Source organism: Gossypium raimondii, chromosome 6 (assembly GCF_025698545.1).
Source record: "Gossypium raimondii isolate GPD5lz chromosome 6, ASM2569854v1, whole genome shotgun sequence".
In the NCBI taxonomy this organism is placed as follows: domain Eukaryota; kingdom Viridiplantae; phylum Streptophyta; class Magnoliopsida; order Malvales; family Malvaceae; genus Gossypium; species Gossypium raimondii.
Window position 1 is genome coordinate 43,906,799 of NC_068570.1, and position 19,595 is coordinate 43,926,393.

The 19,595-nt window shown below is 33.5% G+C and overlaps 1 pseudogene; it reads right to left on the reverse strand.

Moving 5' to 3' along the window:
* Positions 1 to 292: 292 nt before the first annotated feature.
* Positions 293 to 10,284, reverse strand: LOC128041744 (beta-glucosidase 44-like; annotated as a pseudogene).
* Positions 10,285 to 19,595: the final 9,311 nt, after the last annotated feature.

The window sequence follows — 19,595 nt, forward strand, 5'->3', positions numbered from 1 at the left end:
AAAATATCTAAATGATAAATCTAGAAAGATATTATTCTAAATAGAAAAGCTAAAACCAAAATTAAGATTAAAAAAACTAAAGCAAAATTAAAATCCTAAAAGTACTCTTAATCAATCTTAAGAATTGATTATAATACTTTTATATATTAAAAATTTATAAGTTTGGAATTGTTAATATATTATAATTGATATAATCACACTTATTGTTTTGTAAAAAGCATTAATAGTTTGACAAAGTTGATGATATAATTGAACAATAATTACCCGACGATCGGTTGACACACCATCGTGTTCATCTGTTAAATGAAAACATAAATTAGTTAGTTCATAATATGCAAAAAAAAAATAAAAATTTTGGATGGAAAAGAAGATGATGAAATTAAATGCAAACCCAACATACCAATCTTCTTCGTAACCAGTCACATTAGATGGAGTTTGATGTGGTTCGTATATGTAGTACGAAGTATAATGGTTCGAACAAATAACATCAAATGAGTTTTTCACTTTTTCCACTTCACTTTTGGTGAAATTTGGAAGCCTTTCTCTTACAATTTTTGGCAGTGTCCTTGGATATTTTCCATAAAGTAGAGGGTGCAAAAACCTACAAAATCAAATTCACAATGATTTGAATATGTTTTGGATATGAATTTTTGAAAAAAAATGAAGTTAAAACAACGAGGACATGTTGGTATATTTTCGATCTTTTGGATGAGAAATGTTTCATTTATTATATTTTCAAAAACATATCAATATTTATGTAGGATGGCTAATTTGTCTATTCATTAAAGATTTTACCACCCAATATGAAAGTGTCTTGATCTTTAAAAGATAATTGTTAAGTTTAGATATTGTTAGAGGTTCATAATAAACAAAATCTAAGAAAATACCTATTCTTTCATTTTGTTTAGCCTAAAAAAGGAACTCATCAAATTCATTCAAATAAGTATATTATTCATCTATGTAAATATATAAAAACAAAAATTTCTAGACAATTACTTGATATTTTTCACGATATCTTTTAACAGCTTCAGCACGACTTAAAATTAAATGATGTGTTGCAATATAAGACTCAGTGACAGAGTTTCCATCAGTGCAATTTCTAAATTGCTTTGAGCGTCTATTAGAATGGTTGATCCCATTGTCAAAACCAAAAGCAGCAACTGTTGGAACATTTTCAAATATTTATAGTGTTCTAATAACTATAAATGAATCAGTGTAATTAATAAAAAGTTATATTATTTTATTTTTTTAAAATGAATTATAATTATTTAAATAATATTATTTGAATAGTTATAATATTAAATAAATAATTATGTGTTTATTTTAAAGACATTATTATTCAGAAAGACACCTATTGATGAAAGATGTCTCTATGAAGAGACATGAAAATTCTTAAAAATAGGAATGGGATTTAATTTGGAAAACACACCAACAAATTCTAAATATTCTTTCTTTCCTTCCTTCATTTTCTAATATTATTAGATTATTCTATAAAGTATTACTGCAGAAATCCTTTGTAGAAATTGAGTTTTTGTTATACATTGCTCAGTGCGTAGTGGACTATTCTCGTCAGTGCAAAATGCAAATAGTCATTGGCTTCATTGTATCCTCGAGGTTAGTTTGCTTGGAACTCATTTGCACACCGAAGATAGGTGGGGGCGAATATAAACTTAAAGATAGTGGCTTGATACACGCCTTGGAGCCTTGTCCTATTTCTTCTTTTTTTGTTCGAGTTTCGTTCGTATGTTCGAGATTTTCCTCACCGGAGATTTTTTCTAAAAAATTTAAGGTTATAATTGATGATGACTACCACAACATATGAAAGTGGAACAATAAGGGAGTTGGCTTCCAACTTTGTCAAACTTGATTGCTTTGATGGTGGTAATTTTCAATGATGGCAGAAAAAGATGCACTTTTTATTATCAACTTTGAAGATTGCTTATGGTTTGGATACTCCAAGACCTGAAGAGAATGAAAACGAATCTGTTGCTGCAACCCGAGAAAGACAAAAATGGGACAATGTTGACTACATGTGCATCGGCCACATATTGAATGGTTTATTTGATGGTTTGTTCGACTCCTACCAAAACGAGGTCACTGCTAAAGAATTATGGGACAAATTGGAGACAAGATACATGACCGAAGATGTTACAAGTAAGAAATTTCTTGTCAGTCGTTTCAATAATTATCAAATGGTTGATGGTCGTTCTGTTATGGTAGAATTCTATGATATTGAAAAGATGCTGAATCAATTCAAGCAATATAATATGAAAATGGATGAAATGATTGTTGTATCCTCCATAATAGAAAAACTTCCTCCATCTTGAAAAGACTTTAAAAGAAGTCTAAAACATAAGAAAGAAGAAATATCTCTTGAGGCTTTGGCAAATCATCTTCGTATTGAAGAATATCGAAAACAAGATCAGAACCTAAATTCTGAAAATGCCAAAGTGCATGTTACGGAGTAAATACAGACTACTAAACCATTCAAGAGAAAGTTCAAACAGACTGATAGAACATCTAAGTTTAAAAAGAAACAAAAGGGCTCATGCTATCATTGTGGAAAGCTAGGACATTTCAAGAATGAATGTCGAATTTTAAAGAAGAAATCATCTTTTAAGCCTGATAATAACGAAAAGTTCATTGTAATGATATCTGAAATTAATATGGAACAAGATGATAATACATGGTGGATTGATACCTGAGCAACCAAACATGTGTGCAAAGACAAAAGCATGTTCACAAAGTTCACACAATGTAAAAATGACAATGTCTTGTACATAGGAAATTCTTCCACCACAACAATCAAAGGCAAAGGGTCTGTTGAACTACAATTCACTTCTGGAAAGGTTTTAACCTTAAATGATGTATATTATGTACCAGAAGTTAAGAAGAATTTAGTGTCTGGAAGTCTATTGAATAAGTTTGGATTCAAACTTGTTTTTGAGGCAGATAAGTTTATTTTGTCTAAGGGAGGAATTTTTGCGGGGAAAGGGTATATGTCTGAGAGTATGTTCAAACTCAATATTATTAATAAGAATAAAAATACTATTTTTGCTTATATGGTTGAATCTTTTTGTTTGTGGCATTATAGATTAGGTCATTTGAATTATAGAAAATTGAATGACATGTATAAGTTAGATTTAATTCCTATTTTTAATAATAATATTGAAAAATGCAATACATGTATGTTGACTAAAATTACAAGAAACCCTTTCCCTAAGGTTAAAAGGAAAAAAATTGCTTGATTTGATACATAGTGATTTATATGACATGCATAATACTCCTACATTAGGTGGAAAGAAATATTTTGTTACTTTTATTGATGATTGTTCTATATATTGTTATGTATATTTATTGCATTCAAAAAATAAAGCGCTTGATAAATTTAAAGTTTATAAATCTGAAGTTAAACTTCAATGTGAATCATTTATCAAGTGCTTAAGATCAGATAGAGGTGGAGAATACTATAATCCAAGTTATTTTGAATCCACTGGAATTGTCCATCAAGTTTCAACCCCTTACACACTACAACAAAATGGTGTAGCTGAAAGGAAAAATAGAGTCTTGACTGAAATGGGAAATTCAATGTGATTATATTTAGGTCTTGGACTAGGTTTTGGGGAGAAGCTGTTCTAACAGGTTGTCATATATTGAATAGAGTTCCTAATAAGGAAAATAAAATAACCCCCTATGAACAATGGAAGAAAAGGAAACCAAACCTTAATTTATTTGAAGTTTGGGGTTGTAGAGCTATTGTAAAAGTTCCAACACCTAAACGTAAAAAGTTAGGTGAAAGAGGAATTGAATGCATATTTATAGGCTATGCACATAATAGCAAGACATTTAGGTTCATGGTAATTGAACCAAATGATTCAATTTCAATTAATACTATTATTGAATCAAGAGATGCTATTTTTGATGAAAATAGATTTAATTCTATATCAAGACAATTACAGCCACAACAATTGATCCATTCTTAAAATGAGAATGAGATTCTATTGGAACAAATTGATAATAATGATGAATCTTGTCAAGAATTAAGAAGAAGTAAGATGATTAAAAAGGTCAAAGATTTTGGACCAGATTTCATTATGTTTCTTGTAGAAGGAAAAGGTGAAAGTATATGCAATAAGATACCTTATTGTTATAATACAGAATCTGATCCTATTACATTTGAAGAGGCAATAAAATCTTAAGACTCTGCTTTTTGGAAAGAAGCAATAAATGATGAGATGGATTTAATAATGGGAAATCAAACTTGGATCTTAGTTGATCTTCCAGCAGGTTCCAAACCAATTGGTTGTAAATGGATCTTCAAAAAGAAAATGAAGATCGATGGAACCATTGATAAATTTAAAGCAAGGTTGGTAGCCAAAGGTTTTACATAAAAACAAGGTATTGATTACTTTGATACCTATGCTCTAGCAGCAAGAATTGCTACAATTAGACTCCTAATATCACTTACCTCTATATATAATTTGGTTGTTCACCAAAAGGATGTTAAAACTGCATTTTTAAATGGTGAATTGGAAGAGGAAGTGTATATGGAGAAACCGAAAGGATTTGTTGTTCCAGGACAAGAGCATAAGGTATGTAAGCTTGTTAAATCTTTATATGGACTTAAACAAGCACAAAAACAATGACACCAAAAGTTTGACAAGGTTGTTTTAGCTAATGGCTATAAAATAAATGAATCCGATAAGTGCATATATAACAAATTTGAAAATGCAAAAGGTGTCATAATTTGTTTATATGTAGATGCCATGTTCATTTTTGGCACGGATTTGGAACAAATAGAAAACATAAAGAAATTCTTGTCAAACAACTTTGCTATAAAGGATATGGGTGTAGCAGATGTTATTATTGGGATTAAAATAACCCGAGATGAAAGTACTATAGCTTTATCACAATCACATTACATTGAAAATATGTTTAAAAAGTTTGATCTTTTTACACCCATGGATCTCTTGTCAACTGTATACCAGCATCTACACCCATGGATCCTCAAATAAAATTAGTATCTAATGGTGGAAGGAAATTTGATCAATTGAAATATGCAAGTTTAATTGGTTGTCTTATGTACATAATGACTTGTACAAGACCAGATATTGCATATATTGTTGGAAAATTGAGTAGGTACACAAGTAATCCAAGTAGTTTGCATTGGCAAGCTTTGACTAGAGTACTTAGGTGCTTAAAGAAAAATATTAACTATGGATTGTGTTATAATGGATATCATTTAGTTTTAGAAGGGTATTCTAATGCTTGTTGGATTAAAAGTTTGGAATATCATGCATCTACTAGTGGATGGATCTTTATTCATGGTGGAGGAGCCATTTCTTGGGGTTCCAAGAAATAAACATGTATTACTAATTTCACCATGGTAGCAGAATTTATTGTATTAGTTGCTGCATCTAAAGAAGCAGGATGGTTAAGAAATTTGCTTTATGATGTATCTTTATGGTCTAAGCCAATTTCACATATTTCTATCCATTGTGATAGTGAGGCTACTCTAGCAAAGGCATATAGCCAAGTATATAATGGAAAGTCTAGACACATTGGATAAAGACACAGTTATGTCCGAAAATTAATCTCTGATGGAGTGATCACAATTAATTATGTGAGGTCAAGTGAAAATTTGGCAGATCCTTTGACAAAAAGTCTTGTTAGAGATGCAGTAAAAAGGACCTCAAAAGGGATGAGACTCAAGCCCATTAATTAGAGTCACCCATGATGGAAACTTGACTCAGCACTTGGTATAACGTCAAGTCTTGAGTTCAATGAGACAAAGTACATCATTAGTATGTGACTGTTAGCACTATAAATGAATCTGTCCTAAGATTAAAGTGCTAGGTACCCATAATGATAAGGGAAGGATGAGTAATGTACTCTTAATGGACCCATAACATAAATATGTTAGAGTGTTATAATTACGGGAACACTCTTGATGGGATTTACCTATGTGAGTGGAAGTGTGGTCACTTCTAGGAGCTCAAGGGCTTGGCTCTAACAACACTTATGAAAAGAAGACATAGACACATGGCCATAATAGTGTCCCTAGATACTATGCATTGACCGATGTTGAAATCATTGTGTGAGATGTGTTCGGTTAATCAATTGAAATAGGTGGTTCAAAGCTTAGTCTACCATGTTATTTCGATTGACTTTAACATGTTTTCACTACGTGAAGGTTCAATCGTAAGATACCTTCATTTATGCAAATTGATTTCCAATAATATCAAAATCCAAAATATTTTTAAAATGGGGGGAGATTGTTGGAACATTTTCAAATACTTATAATGTTCCAATAACTATAAATGAATGGGTGTAATTAATCAAAAGTTATATTATTTGTTTTTTTTTAAAAGAATTATGATTATTTAAATAATATTATTTGAATAGTTATAATATTAAATGAATAATTATTTGTTTATTTTAAAACATTATTATTTAGAAAGACACCTATTGATGAAAGATGTCTCTACGAAGAGACATGAAAATTCTTATAAATAGGAATGAGATTTCATTTGGAAAACACACCAAAAAATTCTAAATATTCTTTCTTTCCTTCCTTCATTTTCTAATATTATTATATTATTCTATAAAGTATTACTGCAGAAATCTATTGTAGAAATTGAGATTTTGTTATACATTGCTAGTGCGTAGTGGACTATTCTCATCAGTGCAAAACACAAATAGTCGTTGGCTTCATTGTATCCTTGAGGTTAATTTGCTTGGAACTCATTTGAACATCGAAGATAGGTGGGGGAAAATATATCCTTAACGATAGTGGCTTGATACACGCCTTGGAGCCTTGTCCTATTTCTTCTTTTTCTATTCGAGTTCCGTTCATGTGTTCGAGATTTTCCTCACCGGAGATTTTTACTACAGCAACCACTCTTGGTTCATTAAATGTTTTCCAAGTCTTTACTCTATCACCAACTGTCTTGAAACAAAACTCTACATAATCAATAAAGTCCTGGCTACAAAATTCAAATCATAGTAAGATTATTTTTCAATTTAAGAAAATTTTCTCAAATATTAGCTTCTCTTTGAAAAATATTGTTTGTTTTTTGACTTACATAACTTGTCTGTCAAGCAAACCTAAATATTTTTCCTAAAGTGCTAGTGGCAAATTGTAGTGATACAAATTCACATGTGGAGTGATTCTTGCGTTCATGCCACATGTTACAAATTTCAAGCGACTTGCTAAGGCATAACTATAATTCTTTTATGTATCATTTGTATGATCCAAATTTAAGTAATTTCTTTTATTGAGCCATTGAAAATCTTATGTTAACTATGCTCAACATGTGTATGTATCCATATATATACATGTACCTTTTTCTAGCAAATAATCAATCAATCTATTATAGTAGTCAACCCCTTTCTAGTTTACCTCTCCTGTCCCATCTACAAGTATGATTTTTTAATAATTAGTCTTAAAATGCACATGATAATTATTTCAAATTAGTTGATTATTGATATAATTGAAACAAATAACTTGTATACTTGGAAAAATTCTCGACCATGAGATCAAAAATCGATAGGCGTCAAAGTTCAATATATGCATCAAATCAACATCTTTCTGCAAATAAGAAGAAAGACAATAGTTAGTGATAAAATTGGAAACATGGGAAGCTTAAAAAAGGAATAAGAAAATGAATGATTTTCTTATATTGTAATGTGAAATAAAAGAGGAAAAAGATACCTTATACTGATGATATTGATCAATAGAAACTTCAACAGTATCATTATTTGCAATATGTCCTCTTTCAAGTCATATCATTTAGCATCAAAATAAAAAGTAGTCACAAATAAGAAAAATAAAAAGAGAAAGAGAATCAATTTAATTTAAGTTGGAGTTTTAACAAATGCATCCCATATGCTAGGTCCTCTACCATCTTCGCTAGCCATTCCTTCCACTTGGTACACTGATGCTACTGGTCCAAATAAAAATCCTTCTGGAAAAGTCTCTACTCAAGCCTCTAGTGTCAAAATGTTGTTGTGAATGGGAATTTGCATATAAAGTTGTGCTAAAAAAAGTGAATGATAGTTAAATCACTAAAAGCTTCATGGTGGTTAAGGCTTGATTTTCTTAATGAATTAAAAACCTTGTTATCCATCCCTATATATAAAAGGGTATGGGATGAAAATTTTAATATCATATGATTTTCTATAATATATTATTTTGAAATAAAATAAAAAATCAAATATTTTAAACAATATTTTATTCGTTAACAAAATATATATGAAATTTGAATAAAATGAAATAGTAAAATAAATCCAAATAGCTAACTACATCTATAATGAAAGTAAAAAAAAAATTTGGCAACCATTAAATAAAATATTAGATTTTATTCTCTCAAATTCACTTTTTCCTTAATTTATATTTCTAATTTTATAAAGAAAATGTTTAAGAAACATAAGAAAGAAAACAATTCTCTTTACAAGTTTAACAAAATTAAAAAATTAGAAACCATCGTAATTTTATCTCAAACGAATTTGAATAAAAACAAAATTTGATCAAATCTACAAATCTCTAACTAAAGGAGATTGCCTTAAATGTTATATTAGTTTTTATTTTTGAATGGTTTGACTTATTAACAAGTTTTATGCATTATTAGAAAATCACGAAATATTTTACTTGAATCATTTATTGTTTGGTTAATTCTTCCAATCTTTTATTTGCTACAACACTATGATAAACTCAATGAAACCGAACAAAATTTTTATTAAAAATCACCTAAATTTTATCATTGCAAAATAACAATTAATATTGTTGTCCTTGCTAGTTATGTAAGTTTTTCAAATAAGCTTTAGTTAACTTTCCATTAGTTATCAACATGTCTTAATGATGGAGATCACAATCACTTACATGTATGAGCTTTTATATATATATAAAATATTACATTATATCAAAATTTCGATACATGACATGGAAAATATAATAAAATATAATGATGAATTTGAGAAGATTGACTTTCGATTCTAGATCCCCCAAACTTGAGTTTTTACTTGTCCTCAAGTAAAACAGTAACTAGCAAGGCTACAAAAACTTTAGTAAGGCAAATGATCATGCTAGCAACTTGAACCCTCTAAATTCCCAATGAATAAATCACATTCAGATGAAAAAATATTGCATCGACAATACATAACCATGAATGAATAAGGTTGCAACTTGATCAATGCTAGCATCATGCTTCAAACCCTAAGTTCTATCTACCAATACAACATTTATTGTACAATACTAAGTATTTATATATTATATATATTTTCGGGATAAGGGATATCGTTGCATTATTGTACCCTTGTTCCTGAGAAGTAACGATGGAGTGCAACAAACCCCTAGAGATTACGTAATTTTGCCGACACACACTCATGCAACGATAGCCTTTGGCCAGATTGATTTTTCTAACACTTGTATTGGAGTGTTCCCTCTTTGACATTCCATACTACACCCACTTTAGAGTGTCTCTAATTTATAACTATATATATAAGCATTTGTAAAAAGTAGATTCATTCAAGATTTAAGGAATGATAGCAGTCATCCATTACTAATGTAACCTAATCCATTCATCAAAGAATTGAAGCTACAACATTTTGTCAAATTTATCCAACTCATTCATTGATAATTCACATGATTCAAGAATTAAGCATCGAATGTAACAAAAATTTTCAAACAATCTTCATTAACTATAATTAAACCTTGCATGCTTCATTACTGAAAAAAAAATTACAATATGGGTTCATTTCCAAGCCCTATGTGCATTCCCTCAAACTTAAAGTTTGCATTGTCCTCAATGCACTAAAATGTAATGACAATAAAAATGCAATAACAATGTGTACTTATCAAAATAAAACTTATAGCTACATGCAATATATGAATACTACAGTGAAAGCTTAAAATAATCTAACTCAGTTATCCTTAGCCATCGATGTGGTTGCACGAAATTTCTTCCCCCTTTTCCTCTCCTCCATCTTACCTCTTTTATCCTTAGAGCTCTTTCTCTTCTTTTCTTTAGGCTTAGCACCGTAATCAGATTGCTCCTCAATTTTTGGCTTTGCCCCGGCATCATCGGCTGCTTCCTGTGTAGGAGAGGCCACCTGGAGTGGTCCAATGTAGACCACTATTGCCAATGAATTGTATTGCTCCTCAATGGTTACCTCAGCAACTTCCGCCGGTCTCGCTCCACCTCGCTCCAAATTATCAATATTTGAACCAACAGACTCAGGTGTGGTGACAATGTTCACAACAGAATCTTTCGTTTTTTTTTTCATTTTTCATCTTCAGCAACTTCTTCTTCTTCAGCAAAAACTTCCTCTTCTATAACAAAAACTTCCTTCTGAACAACAAACTTTCTCTTGATCAGCAAAAATACCATCCTCGAACAGGCTATTAATCTTTCGCAGGCATTCTTCAATGTCCTTGGATTCCTCTTCTTTGTCATTATTAGAGACCTGCACAATGGGAGGGGATGCCACCGGTCTGTCTTGGTCTTCTAAGTCGTCATCCGCGGATGAGAGTTCATAATTTTGAATGATTAGTGGAAACATTTGGAATTTCAGTAGTGGGGATGGGCTCAATTGGCTTAATGTGGCTACAATAGAACTGTTCCAGGCTTTGGTATAAGCATAAAACAAATTCTGGGATTTGTCCATATCCTCTATTATAGAGATAAGCCTGATCTGCCTATTGTTGATGGAACTGACCATATTTTCGACACCTTTCATTTTGCGCCATAATGATGTCTCTACATTCGGGTTTGTTCCTTTACTGTCGACTTTGGTTTTGCCCTTCTTTGCCTTACTTGTTTCTTCCTCCTTCAGTATCGATGTATCTTTGCCATGAGTCATTCTTTCTATAAAGGCTTCATTGATTAGGCCCTTATTTTCTAGGACTTCCTCACCATCATGAGGCATGATTCCTCTTTGCTGGCACAATAACATCAATAATGATGGGAAAACCAAGATTTTAGTTTGCTTGCAACGTAGCCAGCAATTTCCTAATGAAGTATTATGCCGAGATCAATCTTTCTACCCTTGATGATGGAATGTATCAGACACATTCTATCGAGGGTGACTGTGGTGTTTTGAGTAGAAAGCTTTAACCTACAGTTGACAAAATGAAACCAGATTTTGCTTTGTAGCGTCAGGAAGCAACGGTGTATCGTATAATTCTTTAGATGGGAACCCATCCACAATGCTCCTTCAACACTCAACTCTTTTACCAAAAGGTCTCGTTTTTCATTTGTGATATCCTCAATGAACTCGAAGTGTTTATCTATATCCACCTTGGTGTTGTACAGCTCATTGATTTTTTAGCGTCCTATGATATTAAGCCTTCTCGAACAAAAATGAACTCTAACTCATGATCATAAAGGTTAGCATAAAACTCACATAGGAAAATAGCTTCCAGGATATGTGCAAAAAGTTTCCCACTTCAACTTTGAGATGGTTTGGTAAACTTGCTTACCCAAGTCTCATTGTTGCGAAAGGGAAATGCCTTGTTCGGGGTGGAAGTTTCACTTCAACATGTTGTTTTGAAATCGTTCCTTTGCCTTTTTATTCAAAAAGATTACTGGCTCATTTTTTTGCACTGACCTGGGGGATTCTGATTCATGAACTGCGGTAGCAGAGGATGCATGTTCTTCAGCAGATTTAGTGTCTTTGTAGACCGAGCCTCTCGTTTTTGCCATATTTTGTTCAGGGAAAATGGTTTAAATTTGAAAAGATATGATTTTGAGAAGGAAAAGAAAATAAAAATGGTTGCTTGAATGCGTTATAGTCGGTACAGTGGCGCAGGATTTATAGTGAGTGAAAGAGAAAGATGAAGAGGCGTGTTGTTTTGTGGAGAGATATAAAGCCGGTGGGAATAGTTGTATCCAATAGAAATTGTGCCCATTTAGAAGGATTAAACAGCTGAGTGATTTTTTATTCAACGGTGGAATCTGAGTATTCCTAAATTCTGATGAGTTATAAATGGTAGTACAGAATTACAGAATGCGTTAACAACAAAATTTCAATGCGTCGACAATGGTACCAAATTATTTTGTAGAAAGAAAGGAAAAAAACTTTAACAAAAAATAAATAAAATAAACTAAAATCACAAAGTAATAATTAAAAATTAAAACTTTTTGACCAATTTAATGGTTTCTTCTTGCTTTTTATCACTGTAGCCAAAAGAATGTTTCAACCTTTGTCCATTTACTTTGAACTGTTGTCTGTCACGTAAATCTCGAATTGTGACTGTACCATGAGGTAATACGTCGACAACTTCAAAAGGTCCAAAGCAACGTGAACGCAATTTTGGTACTAACAATTTTAAAGTTATATTTCATGATGACTAACAATTTTAAAGTTATATTTCGTTCGTCTGTTCAAGATTTTTCCTTACCGGAGTATTGATACTAACAATTTTAAAGTTATATTTCATGATGACTGCTACAACACATGAAAGTGAAACACTAAGGGAGTTGGCTTCCAACTTTGTCAAACTTGAACGATTTAATGGTGGCAATTTTCGATGATGGTAGAAAAAGATGCACTTCTTATTAAAAACTTTTAAGATTGTCTATGTTTTGGATACTTCAAGACCAAAAGAGAATGAAAATGAATCTGTTGCTACAGCCCAAGAAAAGAAAAAATGGAACAATGCTAATTACATGTGCATAAGCCACATATTGAATGGTTTATCCGATGGTTTATTCGTCACCTAACAGAACGAGGTCACTGCTAAGAAATTATGGGACAAATTGGAGATAAGATACATGACCGAGTATGCTACAAGTAAGAAACTTTTTGTCAATCGTTTCAATAATTATCAAATGGTTGACGGTCGTTCTATTATGGAACAATTCCGTGATATTGAGAAAATGATGAATCAATTTAAGCAATATGATATGAAAATGAATGAAATGATTGTTATATCTTCCATAATAGACAAGCTTCCTCCATCTTAGAAAGCTTTTAAAAGAAATCTAAAACACAAGAAAGAGGAAATATATCTTGAGGCTTTGGAAAATCATCCTTTTATTAAAGAAGAATATCGAAAGCAAGATCATATACTACATTCTGAAAATGCCAAAGTGCATGTTACGGAGGAAGTACAGACTACTAAACCATCCAATAGAAAGTTCAAACAGACTGATAGAGCAACTAAGTTCAAAAAGAAACAAAAGGGTTCCTGCTATCATTATGGTAAGCCAGACATTTCAAGAATGAATGTCTATTTTTAAAGAAGAAATCATCTTCTAAGGTTAATAATAATGAAAAGTTAGTTACAATGATATATAAAACTAATATGACACAAGATGATAATGCATGGTGGATATTCTGGAGCAACCAAACATGCGTGCAAAGACAAAGCATGTTCACAAAGTTCACACAATGTGAAAATGATAATGTCTTGTACATGGGAAATTCTTCCACCGCAACCATCAAAGACAAAGGGTCTGCTGAACTACAATCCAATTCTAGAAAGGTTTTAACCTTGAATGTTGTACTTTATGTACCAGATGTTGGGAAGAATTTAGTGTTTGGAAGTCTGTTGAATAAGTTTGGATTCAAACTTGTTTTTAAGGCAGATAAGTTTATATTGTCTAATGGGGGAAGTTTTGTAGGGAAAGGATATATGTATGATATCTTTTTCAAACTCAATATTATTAATAAGAATAAAAGTACTATTTTTGCTTATATGGTTGAATCTTCTTGTTTATGGCATTATAGGTTAGGTCAATTAAATTATAGAAAACTGAATGAGATGCAAAAGTTAGATTTAATTTCTATTTTTAATAATAATATTGAAAATGCAATACATGTATGTTGACTAAAATTACAAAAAATCATTTCCCTAAGGTTAAAAGGAAAACAAAATGCTTGATTTGATACATAATGATTTATGTGACATGCATAATACTCCTACATTAGGTGGAAAGAAATATTTTGTTACTTTTATTGATGATTGTTCTAGATATTGCTATGTATACTTATTGCATTAAAAAGATGAAGCGCTTGATAAATTTAAAGTTTATAAATCTGAAGTTAAACTTTAATCTGAATCATTTATCAAGTGCTTAAAATCAGATATAGGTGGAGAAAACTATAATCCAAGTTATTTTGAATCCCCTAGAATTGTCCATCAAGTTTCAGCCCCTTACACACCATACCAAAATGATGTAGCTGAGAGGAAAAATATAGTCTTGACTAAAATGATAAATTATAACACCCAAAAACTCATCCCAGAAGTTTTGACCGAATCTCGGAGGTCACATTGATCACTGAAGTGATGTAAAAGCAGTTTTACAAAAAGAATTGTTAAAATCTCATTTTGAATACAGTTTGCTGAATTCAAACTAAACTGTTTAACAAATTAGGATTTAAAACAGTAATTTAAGTTACGTTCAAAACATTCAAAAATATAAGTCCACAGCATTTAAAATTCAATCCAAATAAAATTTTATACCACGGTTTGTATAAAACCTTTACAGGCCAAAACAATTCACAAATTTAAAATTTATAGAAACACTTTATTTAATTAGTTCAAAAGCTGAACCGTCTGAGACCTCCAGTATACCGAGTTCAGCTATAGAACACGAGAGTACCTGAAAGGAAGAAAACTAAGGGGATGAGCTACGCGAGCTCAGTGTGAGTTTGAAACACAACAGTCAATGAAAGAGGGGATAACACCATAAATATTTCGTACAAGCATTGTATGATGGTCACTTACGAAAAACTTACACTAGTAAGTCAATATACAGTACCAAACCACATAAGCAATGTCTCAAACACATGTAACAATCCAATTAGTACAAACATTTGCAAATAATCTTTAAAAGAATTATAATCAGACACATATGCTCAATGCAAACCGTCAAAAAAACCCACACAACTATCCAAACACCACTGCGACCACCCTGCACACCACATTAGGGGTATAGAAGGCCCGTCCACCCTGCACACCACATAGAACCATAAAAGGTTCATCCACCCTTCACACCATAATGTGGAACTAAGCCCTAAGTAAAGGTATATAGCTGAGTTGGTATACAGTTAGTATAGTACGATGAACCATTATACAAAAGGTTGCAGTTAAAATTGCCAAACAGTCTTCCTTCTCTTTGTTAACAAATCCCAACCCTTAATGCAAATGCAAAAATGTCACCACTTACAATAGACATACAGAAGTAGAAACACAAGTTTCAGTTGCCCAAATTCAGTAACAGATTAACTTATTTACATACACGAACACTTGATCACAGAACCTCAAACAGATATACCAAATGCATAACCATCTAACCAAACAAAATCACAACTCACTCACACTTAAAAAAACTGTTAATTTAGCTCCACAAATAAGAATAAACGCACGAGTCTAAATTAATTAGAGTCCCAAACATCCTTACTACGGCTTAATTGGGGGTCAGAATACACAGAGGTAATAAACGAGTCAAAACGCGACTCAAAATAAAAATTTACAAAATAGGGCCACACGGTCGGTGCCCCGACCATGTGGAAATGCCTAGGTTGTGTGAAAGCCCACACACCCATGTGAAAGCTACATGTACCCGTATGGAGGAGACACACGCCTGTGTGGCTAAGTTACATGGTCGTGTGAGTAGCCCGTGTGACTCATTATCTAAATGTGCCAAAATAAGGTGAAGAATAGACACGACCGTGTGGAAACCTCACACGCCCGTGTGGCTAAGGGACACGGCCATGTGTCCAAAACATATGCCCGTGTGAAAAATAACTAAAATCCCCAAATTACAGCAACACGATCCTGTGGCCAGGCTGTTTGGCACCAAAAATTTCTCAAAACCCTAAATTCCCAACTGTACACTGCCGTGTGTATCGCCTGTGTGGCCGCCCATGTGGTCACAAAACCACACTAAAACAGCCTAGAAGTCATGTTTTTCCTTAGCAAATCCATCCTTAACATCGACAATACTGAGACACACTGAAACCAATTAGAAAACATGAATTTCACTATCAATTCAACCCCTAACCACATAATTTCAGAAACATGCAAAAATTACCAAATTCAATAGAACCCAGTCAGCAATTCGATAACGGGTTTGAAGAGTTTCTGAACACACACATTAGAATGTGATATCAAGCACCAAGAACCATTTGATTCGCTCCACCAAACTGTAATGCCTTAAATAATTGATGTCTGTTTTTGTGAAATCTGACAAAAAGTGTGTATTTGCTTCAGTAGTTAAGTGTTCCAGGTGTGTGTGTGAGGTCTTGGGTTCAAGTCTCCTTTTTGGAAAAATTTTGTCATTTTAAATCCAATCTTTATCCTTGTTGAGTGGGCTTATGTAAAATTGTCTGTTTAACCATATCAGAATAAGCCTCCTTGTTCTAGTGGTAAGGAGTTAGTATGTTGGAGGTCCTATGTTCGTATCCCTACGTGAGCGAGGGTGATAATTTTTATTCTGGTTGTCTATTAGTGGTTTGGTGGATTTCGGAATCTGAGGTAGTTGGATGTGGTTAGTGGGTGAGATTTAGTGGGATTGTGTAGCTGGTAGGATAATCTTCTAATAATTTTCATTACTCTTCTTTTTGTTTTTTTCTTTCTTTCTCTCTAATGTTTCTGTACCCCTTTCCCTGTTGAAATTTCCTCTTCCAATCGCAGTGTTTTACTTCTCATTTTCGTCGTACGTTTTTTAAGGTAAGGGTTGTCGTGGTATTGTGGGAGTCTTTCTTTTGTACTTTTGTTTCCGTTGATGTTTGAATTAATTCAGTAAACCATTTTTGGTAGGTGCTCTTCAGGAAAACCGAGACCCTTCGGTGGTGTAGTGATGTTTCGAGGCTGTTATTATCAAGGGTAAGCTTTTGGATCATTTGTGTGCAATTTTCTGTTGCATTTTCAAGTTGTGGCCAAGAGGTGCCTTAGTTGGATTTCTGAGTTAAAGTAAATGTGGGAGTTTTTGTTGTCGATTTTAGGTGCTGTTCGCTTTGGGGGTGTGAATTCTTTAAAAAACTCAAGGTGTGTACCCTAAACACAATAAATTGAGGTTCGGTGAGAGCCGACAAAGGGCACTATCAATGTCACACGAGCGTGTAGCCGGCCATGTGGTTGGCCACGTGTGAGACACAGCCGTGTGTTTGAAAAGATGTGGTCATGTACAAGACACGACCGTGTGACGGTGTGAGTTTGGCCGTGTGGGCCAGACCGGCTAGGCCAAATTGAGCGTATGGGCCGACACGGGCATGCAACATGGGCGTGTGGGTTTTGCACAAGGCCGTGTGGGCCACACTAGCAAGGCCAATCTGGGTGTGTAGGCCCACATGAGCACATGGGCCCATAATTTTGAAATGTTCCCTAGGGTCGCATGGCTCGCTCCGATCGACTGTGGGTCTACCGTAGGGTTGGTAAAGGCTAACCAAACCCTAAATTATATAATCTGATATTTTGATAGACTGATCTGATTGGGATACTATATGTAAGCTTGAATGTACTATTTTAGTATATATCCATCTGTATACGAGCATGGAAGCATGTTTACTTTGATATTCCTTAATCTGTATCATGTTTCTGTGTTTAGGGTGGGAATTTTATAAGTGAAGAAAGTGATCTGTATGGCGACACTGCGCCTATATTCTGGCAGCTTGACTGCATATTATCTGTTATGTGTCTTTAACCCCACATGGTGTGATGGGATGGTCGGAGACGGTGTGTAGAGGATGGGGCTAGAATTCTATATATCTGTTCTGCTTATCTGATTTTTCTATAAAGTCTGAATCTGTATCTGTCTGTATATAAAGTTTTCTATGTATTTTGCACGTCTGCTTCTGTTGGATTACACACTGAGTTTATGAAACTCACATCTATTTGTTCGTGCTGTACAAGTAATCCACAGACTTAGGCGGATCGGTGCGATGGAGTCTCACGGTGACCACAAGTTCGTGAACTATTTTAAATATGGTTTTATATAAATAAATGATTATTTTGTGAGGGTTTTATAATTATTGGACTCTCCGGACTGTTGGATTTTTATTTTTGGTTTTGGATACGTTTTGACTGTTTCATTGTTGCGTTTGACTAGAATCACGGTTTTACGAAAACAAAGGTTTTTTCTAAAAATTCAAACTAGTTTTCCAAAATATAATGGTTTTTAAGACTTTCGCTGTAAATTGTGTTTTGGCAAATGAATTAATTAAATGATGTTTCCAGTAATAGTTATATAAATGAATTGGGTTATAAAATGTGAATGGTTAATCGAACAACAATACAAAGTTTTTTTTGAAGTAACACTGATTTCAAAAGCCCTCTTTGTAACACTCTCGAATTCAACCATAATGTTTAGACCAAGTTTGGGGTGTTATATTTAGTTGTATCAGAGCCAGGTTACAAAACTCAGGCTGTGAATTTTGGGTTTCAAAATTGTGTTTGGAAAAAGAACAAGTTTTTCAAATAGTTTGGATCATTCTGAGTAAGTATGTGGTACACCGAGTCTCCGGCGTCGATCTTGTAAGCATCTCTGAACTTAGATAGAACTTTCTACAAACACTGTAGTTAGTACTTTCTAAAATTGTACTAAGTTAAGTTAGAGACTGAAACCTCTGAAATACTTCTTAACTTCTGATAATTTAAGCATAAAATATCTATTATAAACACTGGAACTGATGTATAAAATTCTATAATGTAGATAAAACTGAAAATACAATGAGCACTCATAAAATTTGCGGTCGTGGTATTCGTGGGCACGGCGGGTGCCGTAAGGGGACTCAAGCTGAGTCTTCCTCTCTGGGTACTATGCTGAATTTGGACACGAGTGAGACACCAGTTTCACCTACTATTGAAACTGGGTCTCAAAGTCACTCGGCTGGGGACGCCGCACTATCCTAGCCATATTAAGAGTGTTAGAGAGGGTCGCTGGACCCCATTCTAGATCTGGAGGTCATGGGTTGGTAATTGAACAACTCCGGTCCAGTGAAGCTGAGCTATTTAGGGGTGTCACTAGAGTCGCCCCTACTATGGCCGAGTATTATTTATAGGCGACCGAAAGGATTATGAACGACATTGATTGTACTCTTAAGTAGAAATTAAAGGGTCTAGTCTCTTTGCTTCATGATGACTCATATTAGTGGTGGTTGTCAGTTGATGAGGGTAGTCAATTGGATCGTCTGAACTTATGTGGGCCCAAGTTATGTTAATGTTTGTAGGCATGAGTTTATGAATCTAACATAATGTGATAAATCTATAACCAAGTATGAAGCCAAGTTTTTGGGATTGAGCCTCTACACTCGAGGCATGGTGGCATTTGAGTATGAGAAATGAGTCTGTTTTGAGGATGGCTTGAGGGACAGCTTGAGGGTTCTGATTGCTCCTCAAAAGGAGCAGGAGTTTGCTATTTTGGTTGGTAAAGCGAAGATCGCCCAAGAGGTTAAGCGCGTGGAGGGCCAGAACAGAGAGCGAGAGAGAGGCAAGAATAATAGGGATTCAGAGCCCTCTAGTTCTGTTCAGGGGCCTAAGAAACGGGCTAGACCTGATGGGCCTGTTAGAGTAGGGGTTCCTGTTTCCCCTACTAGGATTTAGCCTTATGGTGATTGTGGTAAATGCTATTTGGGCGAGTGTTGGAGGA